Genomic DNA, 13,239 nt, shown 5'->3' with positions numbered 1-13,239 from the left:
GGCACAGTGATTGATGGACACAGCAGGAAGGTCTTCTGTCTCAGTGAACACAGCAGGGTGGCAGGTCTGTTGTCTGGAGCTGGGTGGTCACAGGTGAGCTGGGTGATCAAAGGTGAGCACAGAAATCAGTTCCTAGCCTGAGGAAAGATGCTTATCCCTAAGGAAATGCCAATGTGGGGGGAAGTTGCACCTTTATCTCAAGGGCCTTTGTTCCTGCCATAGGAAATGTTTTAAAGCAGATATACAATGCATGCTCAATGGCCACAGTCAGGCCCTTTTGGAAAAACAAGGTCAGGCCGAATTAGGTTTACACCAAATGGCTTCCTCATATTCTCCAATATATCCTATTGCTTGCCATTTCTATTTTGTCAGTTTTCTTTGGACTGTTGAAATTTTGGGAAAGGCTTCTGGTGAAAAATGTTGCTGGTTTAATTTCACCAAAGAAACCGCCACGTTGACGTGGTGCGGTGTCTCCAGTGCTGCCACTTTCTTAAAGCACTCATGTCACAACTTCCTCCTCTGAGCTTCATTTGGCAAATCTTCATTGAGCAACTGTTACGCGCTGTGCTGGTTTCTGAGCATACAACAGCCTATTCACACAGGATGTTGTTAACTGCAGGAAACAGAGATCCACTCGTTCAAGCTAATCAAGGGAACCTCAGAGGGACCCGGGCAGGAAGTAGAGCTGGATGTTTTAGGGACTGGAACAAAGGGCTCGGAAGCTCTTAGGCCCCAGGAGCTTCTCTCTCCATCTCGCTCTCTCTTTCTCCCGAGGGCTACGTGTCTCTCGTCATGCCGCCCGCGTCCTTCACCTTTGTCTTCTTCCCATGCTCACCTGCGTGCATGCAGGACCCGCTGCTCGCCCTTGTGACGACAGGGCACACAGCCTGGCGAGTGGGGTTTCAGGGCTTGCTTGCCCCTTGCTTGGGTATCTGATGGCCCCTTGTACATGAGGGCCCTCCTTGCATGTGGCTTATCCTGGCAAACCCAAAATGGTGCCCTCAGCTCCCAGTTCCACGTGGCCTTCCAGCTAGCCTCCTCCACAGGGAAACGACCACGTCCCCATGAACCAAATTCCACTTCCTCAGAGAGAGAAGTTAGTTGGGCCAGGTGTCCATTCTTCATCCAATCCAATGTGTCTAGAGGGTTGAGAAGCAGACCCACGATAAATAGGGTTCTGGGAGGAGATGCTGTACATCTCTAGGAATTGCACCCCTGCCTGGGGCTTTCCTTAGAGGGGAGCACCGAATCAGATGCACCTGTGTGGACGCTACGTGTAACTGAGTCCTGGTCTGGCACCTAAATCGCTCGGATGCAATGGTTTTGGAAGAGCAAGACATTGCATGGAGACGGCGGTGGTGCTCCATCCAGTGTCAGAGAACTTCAGGGTCTGCTGTGAAAGGACTTCATTATATAGTGATAATGGGTCAACTCTTCCCACATTCTGATCCTATAATCTCATTTGAGACTGTGACTCCTGCCTTGGGCATGTGATGCTGTCCCCTTTCCATATACAGCAGTTCTCACCCATCACCCAGCCACAGGAAGCAGGGACACAAGTCATAGGGGAAAGACTTTGTGTTTGTTGAGGTGCAACTCTCAAAAATCTCTACACTGCACCTCAGTATCCTGTAAATGTGGGAGAAGCTCCTGTGAAAGTTGCAGGCATTCATCAGCATATCCTTCACCGCTACCACATGCAAGGTTTTAGATAATGATCTTTTCTTTTTTTCTTTGCTGAGGAAGATTCACCCGGAGCAAACATCTGTGCCAATCTTCCTCTCTTTTGTATGTGGGTTGCCGCCACAGCATGGCTACCAACAAGTGGTGTAGGTCCGTGCCTGGGAACAAAACCCGGGCCACTGAAGCAGAGCATGCTGAACTTAACCCACTAGGCCAGGGGCCTGGCACCATACATGGTGGTCTTTTTAAAGCTGCTGGAAAGTAACTGGGAAGATTCACCTAGGAAGTGTTATTTCATTAAACTGTGAGTTGTGTCAGAGCATTTTGCAAGGTATCTGATATTTTTATCTAGAAAAGAAATTTAAAAAAAGGATCAAGAAATGGTTGATTCATATAGATTTTGCCCCATAGAGAAGTGGGCCTGGCCAAGATGGCTCAGGGAGTTCATGCTTTGGCCCAATATCTCTGCTCCAAATACAGAGTAGCAAGAGATAAATTATTAACATTGAAAACCGAGAAGGTATAAAAGGCCTGGCTCAGAAATAAGATAATGCTATAGACAAGAAATGCTGCATGAAGGGGACTGAGCTGTTAGACTTGCTGACTCTGGGTCTGGAAGTCAATGGGATGGTTAGGAGGTCCACCTCTGAGGTGAGAAAGATTCACGGTACTCACTGGCCCCTCTTGCTGCTGCTGAGAGTGGGAGCCGGGATGTGGCTCCCTTGTTGTGGAAGGGCTGACAGTGCTGACCGCTGCCTGGAGCCACGGCAGCGTCTCACCTCGGCACTGTCAACACTGTGGCAGATGGTCCTCTGTGTGGGCTGCTCTGTGCATTGTAGGACGTTCAGCCACATCCCTGGCCTTTACCCACCAGATGCTAGTAACAGCTGACACCTCCCTCCAGTTGTGACAACCAACAATGTCTCCAGACATTGCCTGGTGCCTCCTGGTTGAGAACCTGTGATAGAGGTTGGAGAACACAGAGCCTCCTGAGGAGGAATTTAACCAGCTTGCCCACTGCCTCATGACTAGACCTGTTTTCACAATAATACATGGGACAGCAGCCCTGAAATACCGTGAAAAGATCTGACTTGGGGGAGCCTGCATGGAGGTAATTGCCAAGCTGTCAGACACAGGAAGTTGAGCAAGCAATGAAAGGCAAAACAAACTAATAAATGGAAGAAGAACCAATTAGATTCTTGGAAATAAAAATTATAGCCACTGAACCGAAAAAGTAACAGGATAAACTCTAGATTATATGCAGTTGAAGGAAGAATTAGTGAGTTGGAAGATGGCACTGAGGAAATAATTTAGAATGTGTCACTAACAGGAAGGGTATTTTAATAGAATGAAACGTAAAATAAAACAAAGTTAAGAGACATGGAGGATAGATAAACGACTACAACATGGGAAATAGTAGAGAAACAGTATCTGACAGGAAATTGAAGGAAGACATGAGCTCCTCAGGTTCCAAGTCAATGCCACATTCCAAGCAGTGACTATAGAGAATAATTCACAGCTAGCACATCATAGTAAAACTGTGATGCACGAGTGCAATTTCTTAGCAATTGTTAGGCCAGCAGACACTGAAGCAATATGTCCAAAGTGTTGAGGGACAGTAACCATCAACCTAGAATTTTTCTACCCAGCAAAACTATCATTCTAGAGAGGGGTCTGCACACTTCTCCTGAAAGGGCCAGATAGTAAATATTTTAGGCTTTGGGCCCTCTGGTCATTTTCACATGCTAACATCTGTGTCTCATTTGGGAGGAAGATAGAATTACTGAGTAATTCAAGACTGTGTTGTACATACACAATTAAGTGGGTAGGTCAAAATATTAAGGATAACCATTAGAAGAATAGAAATACAATCTATAGCTTTTAAACCAACAGAATAAACAAGCATTATTATAAGAAACTTTGTCAAGCTAAAAGAAGGCAGAAAAAGAAAGGAAATAAGAAGCCAAGAAAATGGATTAGCCAACAGAGAAAACCAAATAGGAAGGCAGGAACAATTCAGTAATTGCAAGAAATGTACCTAACCCATTAAATGACAAAGGTGATCAGATTGGATCAAAACAAAATGAAAAATAAAACACTACAAGGTACAGCTAGATTTTGGCCCAAAATTTTAGAGCACTGTCTATCATAAATTGCATTAGAAGGGAAGGACTATCAGATTATTCCTCCACTCTAGCTAACGTCCAGCTCCTACAAAAGGCTTCATATCGTGTGGTTAGATAAATCCATCTAGTCCTTTCCCTGAACTGATAGCTCAAATGTGAGAGAACTGGACTAGGAGACACCTAAGGTCTTTTTAGCTCCAAAGTGCCAAGACTTAGTGCTTTCCTGGGTGTGACATCGTCGTGGGCAGAGCCCTGTGCTGGCGTTCTGGAGCCCTGAGGAAGCAGTGGAGCCTACTGTCCACCTGATGGACGCTGGCCTTGTCATTGGGCCATTGAACGTCTGGACTGTGGTCTCAGTTGCCACGCTGTCCGCGGCCTACGTGGAGGAACCTTTTGCAGACGGACAGATGCTTGTCTGCTCGTAGGCAGCATGGAGACTGACCTGTAAGGCAGGAGAGGGACTTTTCACTCCTAATACATTGTGAAAGTTTGATCAGAGTGGGGACTTTCTGTCATGGGTGATTAGTATCAGCTCAGATTAATATTCACTTTCCCTAATTCAGTATGAAAAGTGCCAACATTAGAACACTTTTCTTTGAGATGGAGAGACAATGCAGAATGATGCCGCTCACGAGGTCCAGTGTCTCCTTTCTGAAAGATGAGAGGTTTCCTCCACCCCACTGTCGAGTCTTTTCCAGAAAAGCTTAGCCTCCTTTTTTAATGATAGATTTTTTCCAGCTTTATTGAGATGTAATTGACATACAACAGTGTGTAACTTTAAGGTGTTCAACGTGATGATTTGATACAAGTACATATTGCTAACTGATCACCACAATAAGGTTAGTTAACAAGGGCATCACCGCACACAGTTACAATTTTTTTTGTGGGGAGAACTTTTAAGACCTACACTCTCAGCAACTTTCAAATATACAATATTGTAAAGTATAGTCACTGTGCTGTACAGCATATCTCCAGAACTTATTCATCTGATATCTGGAAGTTTGTACCTTTGACCACCTTCCTTCTACCCACCTCCCCTGGCAACCATCAATCTGCTTTGTTTCCATGAGTTCAGTTTTTTAGATTCCACATATAAGTGAGATGATACAGGATTTGTCTTTCTCTGTCTGACTTAGCACAATGCTTTCAAGTTCCATCCATGTTGTTGCAAATGACAAGATTTCCTTCATTTTTATGGCTGAATACTATTTCATTGTGTGTATATATTGCACATTTTCTTTATCCACTTATCCCTCAATGGACATTTAGGTTGTTCCCATAGCTTGGCTATTGTGAACAATGCTGCAAGGTACAGGGAGTTCATATATCTTTTCAAGTTAAGAGTTTCCATTTTCTTCAGATAAATACCCAGAAGTGGAATTGCTGGATCATATGGTAGTTCCATTAAAAATTTTTGAGAAGCCTCCATACTTCTTTCCATAGTGGCTGCACCAATTTACAATCCCATCATTAGTGCACAAGGGTTCCCTTTTCTCTACATCCTCGCCAACACTTGTTAACTCTTATCTTTTTGATGGTAGCCATTCTAAGAAGTGTGAGGTGATAGCTCATTGTGGTTTTGATTTACATTTCCCTGACGATGATGTTGAACATCTTTTCATGTACCTGTTGGCCATTCATATGTCTTCTTTGGAAAAATGTCTATTCAGATCCTCTGCCCACTTTTTAATTGAGTTTTTTTTTTTTTTGCTATTGAGTTGTTTGAGTTTTTTATATATTTTACATACTAACTCCTTGTTAGATATGTGGTTTGCAAATACTTTCTCCCATTCCACATGCCTTTTTATTTTGTTGATTGTTTCTTTTGCTGTGCAGAAACTTTTTATTTTGATATAGTCCCACTTGTTTATTTTTGCTTTTGTTGCTTGTGATTTAGGTGTCATATCTATGAAATCATTGCCAAGACCAGTGTCAAGGAACTTTTTCCCTGTTTTCTTCCAGTTTTATGGTTTCAGGTCTTACATTTAAGTCTGTAATGCATTTTGCATTAATTTTTGTGTATGGTGTAAGATAGGGGTCCAGTTTCATTCTTTTGTATGTAAATATCTAATTTTCCCAACACCCTTTATTGAACAGACTCTCTTTTCCCCATTGAATATTCTTGGCTCCTTGTCAATATTAGTTGGAAAATGCATGGATTTATTTCGGGCTCTTGATTCTGTTCCATTGATCTATGTGTCTGTTTTTATGCCAATATCATACTGGATTCCATTGAATCTATAGATGGCTTTGGGTAGTATTGACATCATAACAATACTAACTCTTCCAATAAATAAACATAGGATATTTTTCTATTTATCTGTGTCTTCCTATATTTCTTTCATCAATGTTTTAGTGTATGGATCTTTCACCTCCTTTGTTAGATTTATCCCTAAGTATTTTACTGTTTTTGCTGCCATAGTAAATGAAATTGCTCTCATTACGTTTTTTTTTTTCCTGGTAGGTCATTGTTAGTATATAGAAACACAACTGATTTCTGTGTGTTGATTTTTGTATCTTGCAACTTTACAGAATTTGTTTATTAGTTCTAATTTATGTTGTTAATCTTTTCTGTTTTTTTCCTATTCTCTGTTTCATTTATTTCTGCTCTAATCTTTATTATTTCCTTCTTCCTGCTAACTTTCAGCTTAGTTTGAAAGTTCCTGGAGGTATAAATTTACCTTGTTTATTTGAGATCCTTCTTTTAAACTTCCCTCTTAGAATTGCTTTTGCTGCATCCAATAAATTTTGATATGTTGTGTTTTCATTTTCATTTGTTTCCAGATATTTTTAAATTTCCTCTTTAATTTCCTTTTTGATCCATTAATTGTTCAGGAGCATGTTGTTTAATTTCCATGTATTTGTGAATTTTCTCACTTTCCTCCTGTTATTGACTTCTAGTTTCACACCATTTCATACTATATTTGTGGTCATAAAAAGACATTTGATATAGTTTTTATCTTCTTAAGTTTGTTGAGACTTGTTTTGTGGCCTAATATATGATCTGTCCTAGAAAATGTTCCATGCATGCTTGAGAAGAATGTGTATTCAGCTGCCATTAGATGGAACATTCTGTATATGTTGTTAGGTCCATTTGGTCTACAATGTTGTTGAAATCTGCTGTTTCCTTGTGGATTCTCTGTGTGGACGATGAATCCATTGTTGAGAGTGGGCTATTCAAGTCCTCAACTATTATCATATTGCTGTTTATCTCGCCTTTTAGTTCTGCTAGTATTTGCTTTATATATTTAGGTGCTCTGATGTTGGGTGCATAAATATTTACAATTGTTATATACTCTTGACAGATAGATAGATAGATTCACCATTTTTAGCTTAAAGTCCATTTCATCTGACTAAAGTACAGCTCCCCCTGCTTTCTTTTGGTCACCGTTTGCTTGAACTCTCTCTTTCCACCCCTTCACTCTCAGTTTGTGTGTTTCCTTAAAGCTAAAGTGAGTCTCTTGTGGGCAGCGTATCATTGGGTCTTTTGTGCTTTTTTACCCAGTCAGCCATTTCATGTTTTTGATTAGAGAATTTAATCCAGTTACCTTTAAAGTAATTATCGATAGGCAAGAACATACTATTGCCATTTTGTTAGTTGTTTTCTGACTGCTTTGTAGGTCTTTTGTTCCTTGCTTTCTCTCTTCCTGTCTTCCTTTGTGATTTTATGCTTGTTTTGTGGTAGTATGCTTTGATCTCTTTGTCATAATGGGGCTTACATAAATTATATTTATAACATCCTATTTTAAGCTGATAACAACTTAACTTCAATAGCATACAGAAACTTTGTACTTTTACTTCTTCCTTCCTCATATTTTAGGTTATTGATGTTACATTTACATCTTTTTTATACTGTGTATCCAATAACAATTTATTGTAGTTGTTGTTTTTAATATGTTTAATATGGTTTTTAAAATACATTTGTTTTCTTAACTTTTAAAGAATAATTGTAAATAAATGATGCACCACCATTATGATATTAGAGAATCTGACTTTTGACTATATATTTACTATTACCAATGAGTTTTACACAGTCATATGTGTTATGATGTTAATTAGCATCCTTTTACTTCAGCTTGAAGAACACTCATTAGTGTTTCTTGTAAGGCAGGCCTAGTAGTGATGAAGTCCCTCAGCTTTTGTTTGTTCAGAAAAGTCCTTATCCCTCCTTCATTTCTGAAGGACAACTTTGCTGTGTATAGTATTCTTGATTGATGGCTTTTAGTATTTTGAATATGTCATCCCACTTTCTCCTGGTCTGCAGAGTTCCTGTTGAGACAACTGTCATAGTCTAATGGGGGCTCCTTTATATGTCATGAGTTGCTCTTCACTCACTGTTTTCAAAATTCTCTCCTTGTCTTTGACTTTTGGCAATTTAATTATAACAGGTCTCTGTGTAGCTCTTTTTGAGTTTAACCTATTTGGTGTTGCTTAGGCCTCACGAATCTGGATGTCCATTTCTCTTCCCAAGTTTTGGAAGTTTTCAGCCATTATTGCTTTGAATATACTTTCTGTTTCTTTTTCATTCTCCCCCTCTGCAACTCCCATATTGTTTCATTTGATGCTGTCCTGTAAATCCTATAGACTTTCTTCATTCTTTTTCATTCTTTTTTCTCTTTGCTCCTCTCAGTGGATAATTTCACATGGCCTATCTTCTGGTTTGCTGATTCTTTCTTCTGCTTGATCAAGTTTGATGTTGAGTCTCTCTATCATATTCTTCAGTTTAGTCATTGTTTTCTTCAGCTCTAGAATTTCTGTGGGTTTTTTTATTTTTGTGGTTTCTATTTCTTTGTTGAACTTTTTGTTCATGCATTGCTTTCCTAATTTTGTTTGTCTGTCCGTCTACGTTCTTCTAGTTCACTGAATTCAAGAGATTATTCTGAATTCTTTGTCAGATAGTTCATAGTTCTCCATTTCTTTAGGGTCTGTTTTTGGAGCTCTAGTAGTTTCCTTTGGAGGTGTAAAGTTTACCTGATTTTTCATTTTCTTTGATTCCTGGCATTGGTTTCTGCACATTTGCTTAAGGGATCTCCTCTTGCAGACTTTCAAGGTTCTCTTCATCAGGGAAAGACCTTCACCAGTCAGCTCAGCTTGGTGTGCTGGATGGCTCAGCTGGTAGCACCCATGAGCAGGCAGGGCTTGCTATCCGGGTCTCTAGTTGGGTGAGGCCACTGTCTGTGCTCTGAAGTCAGAGGAGGGTGCCACTGGGTGGGCTCTGCACTTGGGTGGTGGTCTGCTGGCTGGGCTCTGCTTTCAACCAGGGCTTTTGGGTGGCCTCCCTGATTGGGTGGGGCTGATGACTGTGCTTCACAGTCAGGTAGGGCCACTAGCAAGGCTTTGCAATCACCTCTGGTTGGGTCAGTTCTCAGGCTGTGTTCCCAGCCAGGATGGTGTCACTGGTTGGACCCCAAGATTGAGCAAGGCTGTGGGCCGAGCTCCACAATCTCTCCTGGTCAGATGGGGTCTCAGGCTGTACTTCCTGCCTGGGTGGTGCTGCTGGCTGGACTTCATGTGTCCATGGGGCCACAGGCAGGGCTTTGTGAGTGAGCGCATTCTCAGGCTATGTTCTGTGATGAAGCAGGGCTGTGGGCTATGCCCCGAAGTTGGATGGGGCTGCTGGCTGTGCTCCACTATTGGGCAAGATTTCTGGCAAGGCTCTCTGGTCAGATGGGGTTTCCAGCTGTATCCTGTGGTTAAATGGGGCTAGAGACTGTTCTCCACAATTGGGCAGGGTCACCAGCTGGGCTCCCTGCTTGAGTGTGGCCACAGTCTATCTTCAGCAATTGGGCCAGGCTGTAGGCTGGCTCTAAGGCTGTCCAGGGTCACCGTTCAGGCTGCCTGGTTATGTGGGGCCAGAGGCTGTACTTAACAGTTCAGCAGGGCTTCTGGCTTGGTTCCCTGCACAAACGGGGCTGTAGGATTGCTCTGCAGCTGTCCAGCCTCTCTGGCCAGGCTTCCTGGTGGGGCCAGACTGGAGGCTGTGCTCAGCACTTAGACGGGGCTGGGAATTTTCTTCCCTGCGTGGGTGGGGCTGGAGAATGGGCTCCACAGTCAGTGTGGCTCCTTGGCTGAGGTCCCAAATCAGGCAGAACTGCCGCCTGAGTTTTCTAGCCAGATGGGGCCACTGGTTTGGCTCTGTAGACGGGCTGAGCCAGTGGCTGGGATCTGTGCTCGGGCACCCCTGCAAGCCGGAAAGCAGTCCGCGAGATCTGAGCGCTGTTGCTGTAGGCCCCGCCCACCTCCTCCATCTCTGTCTGATCCCCAGTGGTCAAGCCTGCAGACTTCCCTCATGGTCCCTGCGAGGTCAGACCTGCATGGGCTTCCTGGGAAGTGTCTCCCAGTGCTGGGGGAGTTGGATGTCCACCTTGGGTCCTCTTTTTCCCACTGGAGAAACTGCAGGCTCAGGGAGGCCTCTCAGTGCTGTGCTGCACCTTCTAACGAGGTCTCTGTGTGCAGGGGGTGCTCCAGTCTCACCGCCTGGTTCTGGGACTTTCAAGCTGTGTCTTGTCTGTGGATAGTTGGTCTTCTTCTAAGGAGGACTGAAGTCGGAGACCACCTATGTCACCATCTTGCTGAACATCACTCCTTTCCAGCCTTTTTCCCTACCCTTGTAAAGCTTCCTGAAGTGGTTGAGGTATCCACCCCAAATCACAGAGGCCTGGAGGAGTTCCTCCACATTTCCGTTCACAAATAAATAATAATTATGTATTAATATTGATATAGAACCATCATATATTGAGTACTTACTGTGTGCGAGGCACTGGGCTAAATTATTTACAGCTATTGACTCATTGAATTCCCTCCAACACCCCTATTATCCCATTTATGAATGTGGAAACTGAGGCACAGAGGTGTGGCACACAGCAAGCAGCAGTGCCGGACCCCAGCTCCGCAGCTGGGACTGGGCCTCAGCCCTGTGGAGCACTCTTGCCTCCGCTGTGCAGGAGGAGACTGCAATCTTTCTTAAGGATCTTGTAGGTTCTAGACCAGGATTTCTCAACCTTGGCACTCTTGACATTTTGAGCCAGGTATTCTTTGCTGTGAGGGCTGTCCTGTGCCTTATAGGATGTTTAGCAGCATCTCTGGCCTCTCCGCACTAGCTGCCAGAAGCCCCTCACCGCCCTGACCCACCTAGGTTGTGAGAACCAAAACTGTCTCCAGAAATTACCAGTGTCCCTGGGGGGCAGAGTGTTCCCTGGTTAAGAGCCACTGCACCGGACCAAGCTCTTCCACCCTCTGCTGGAGTCTCCCAGCCTGAAGCAAGTCCCGCTCCCTTCCTGCCTCTCAACACTTGATGGGGGCTGCGGTTCGCAGAGATGGGAGTAACTCTGAGTTCTGTTTGAGCTGAGCATGGGTTTCCCAAGTCCTGAGCTTTTGCTATGATAAGGCACCCGGCTCCCACCAGCCCAGCGAGAATGCAGGACTCCCTCACATCTCCTGGCCGTTCCGCATCGTTGTCTGCCCAGCTCCTCCTCCCTGGGACCACATGACATGCCCACAGTCAGCTGTGTGTCTGGCCATAGCTGAGGGCCCAGGGTGGATGTCTTAATCCAATGGGGCCGTCAGTTCCGTCTCCCGACAGGTTGGCAGAGGGACCCGGGTGAGTCTTCCTGGTGGCTGGAGCTGTGACCTGCAAACCCAGCAGCTCTGGTGGCCGTCGTCCTGCCCTGTACCGTAACTGGTGTGGAGCGGTGGTTCTTAGAGTCAGTGCCCAGACCAGCAGCAGCGCCGGAGAACTGGCGAGAAATGCAGATTCTCAGGCCCCACCGCAGATCCGTGGATCTGGAAACTCTGGAGGGGAGACCAGCAGTCTGCACTTAGCAGGTCCTCCAGGTGATGCTGACACCACCAAGCTGCTCCAGAGGGTGGGAGAGACGAGGGAATGGGACCCAGGGGAGAGAGAGGGGACCCTGTGGACAGGACAACTTCCAGGCCTCAGTTCCTTCCTTCCCGATGCCCTGCCATGTTCCTGCCCTCGGCTTTGGTGAGATATTTCTGAGTCCTAAAAACAAAATACACCTGGACCTGGTTTTTCCCCTTAAGTTGATTGAAGTCGGTTTCTTTTGCTTGCAACTAAAAAATTCGTACTCATTCGCCTGAAATATGACTATATTAACACATGTGGAGAGGAAATTATATGGAGCAGCATCACCCCAGCTGCTCAGGAAAAGACTGGAATTTTATCAAGGGCTCTTGGAGATATGTAAAAGCTCCACAGAAAATAACCCATGGTTTTTTCTTGTTGTCAAGAGTGAGAATTTGTGTGTATGTGTGTGCGCACACGCATGTCTACCTGAAGAAGCTGACCTGCTGGACAAAACACCTTTTTTCCCTTTTCTCTCTTTGTGTTTTTTATTCTTCAGTGCTAAAGGCTTGGTGTTTTCTTGACTTTTCTCTCACTTGTTTATCCTCAGTTACCCAGAGTTAAGGTAAATCTCAGTCACTGACAAGTATTTACCGAGAGCCTGCAGCGTGTCAGGTGTTCAGAGGGCCCGTCACTCATGGTTCCCGGGTGGTCTCCCCTCAGAGAACTTGGGTTTTGTAGGAGAGAATGCAAGGATCTTACTGTTGTGTGTCACAATGCCATGCAGCAAGTCTGGAATTAGTTTGTGTACAAGGTTCAGAGGAAACCTGGAAGAAAGAGTGTGGAGGCTTCAGGGTGGGGCAGTTCTGGGAAAAGGGGACAAGGGGTGGTGGTCAGGGAAGGCTTCCTGGAAGAAGTCTCACCTGAGGGAGACTTGGGAATATGATAGGTACCCACCAGGCGAAGAGGCAAGGAGAGAGAGAACTCAATTCGTGGTTTGAAAGCATCCCAAGGGAAGAGATTTATGTTTTAATGCTCACCCGTTCTCGACTCTGACTGACTTGGCGGACTATGGTATTATATAGACATTGAACATATGGTAGAGACTTCTAATTTCTCAAAGCTCTAGAAACTGTCTGTTACAGCACTGGCAGCTCCCCTTCCCGGACGTGCTTTATTAGCTGGACCTTCAACATGATGTGCCGGAACATTGCCAGCCTTTTAAAGTCGTCCTTGGGAGGGGAATAGACTGTATGTTGGTTTATCCTCGACCAGGAGAAAAATAAAAAGTATGGAGGAGAAAAATTCCCTATTAAGTTTTATAATTATAATATGAAAATCCAGTTAATTTCTTTTATCGTGGCAAGTCATTAAAGACTGAAGTTGGTCCCAGGCTTTTGTTTCCGGAACAATCCCCAGAGGCTTGGCGCCCGTCATCAAATGGGCCTGATTGGAGTGGGGACCTCTGTCTTCAGTTACTGCTCTCTGTCATTAGCGTTACGTTATCTTGCTCTTCAGACTGATTTTTAATTGTTATGCTTGCAATTATAAATGATTTACAGGGACATTCATCACCCGACCTGTCCCGAGCCATTAAATTCACCCAGGTTGAGTGGCCGAGGTGCG

The sequence above is a fragment of the Equus caballus genome, chromosome 7, assembly GCF_041296265.1.
Source record: "Equus caballus isolate H_3958 breed thoroughbred chromosome 7, TB-T2T, whole genome shotgun sequence".
Classification (NCBI taxonomy): domain Eukaryota; kingdom Metazoa; phylum Chordata; class Mammalia; order Perissodactyla; family Equidae; genus Equus; species Equus caballus.
This window is presented reverse-complemented; position numbering follows the sequence as displayed.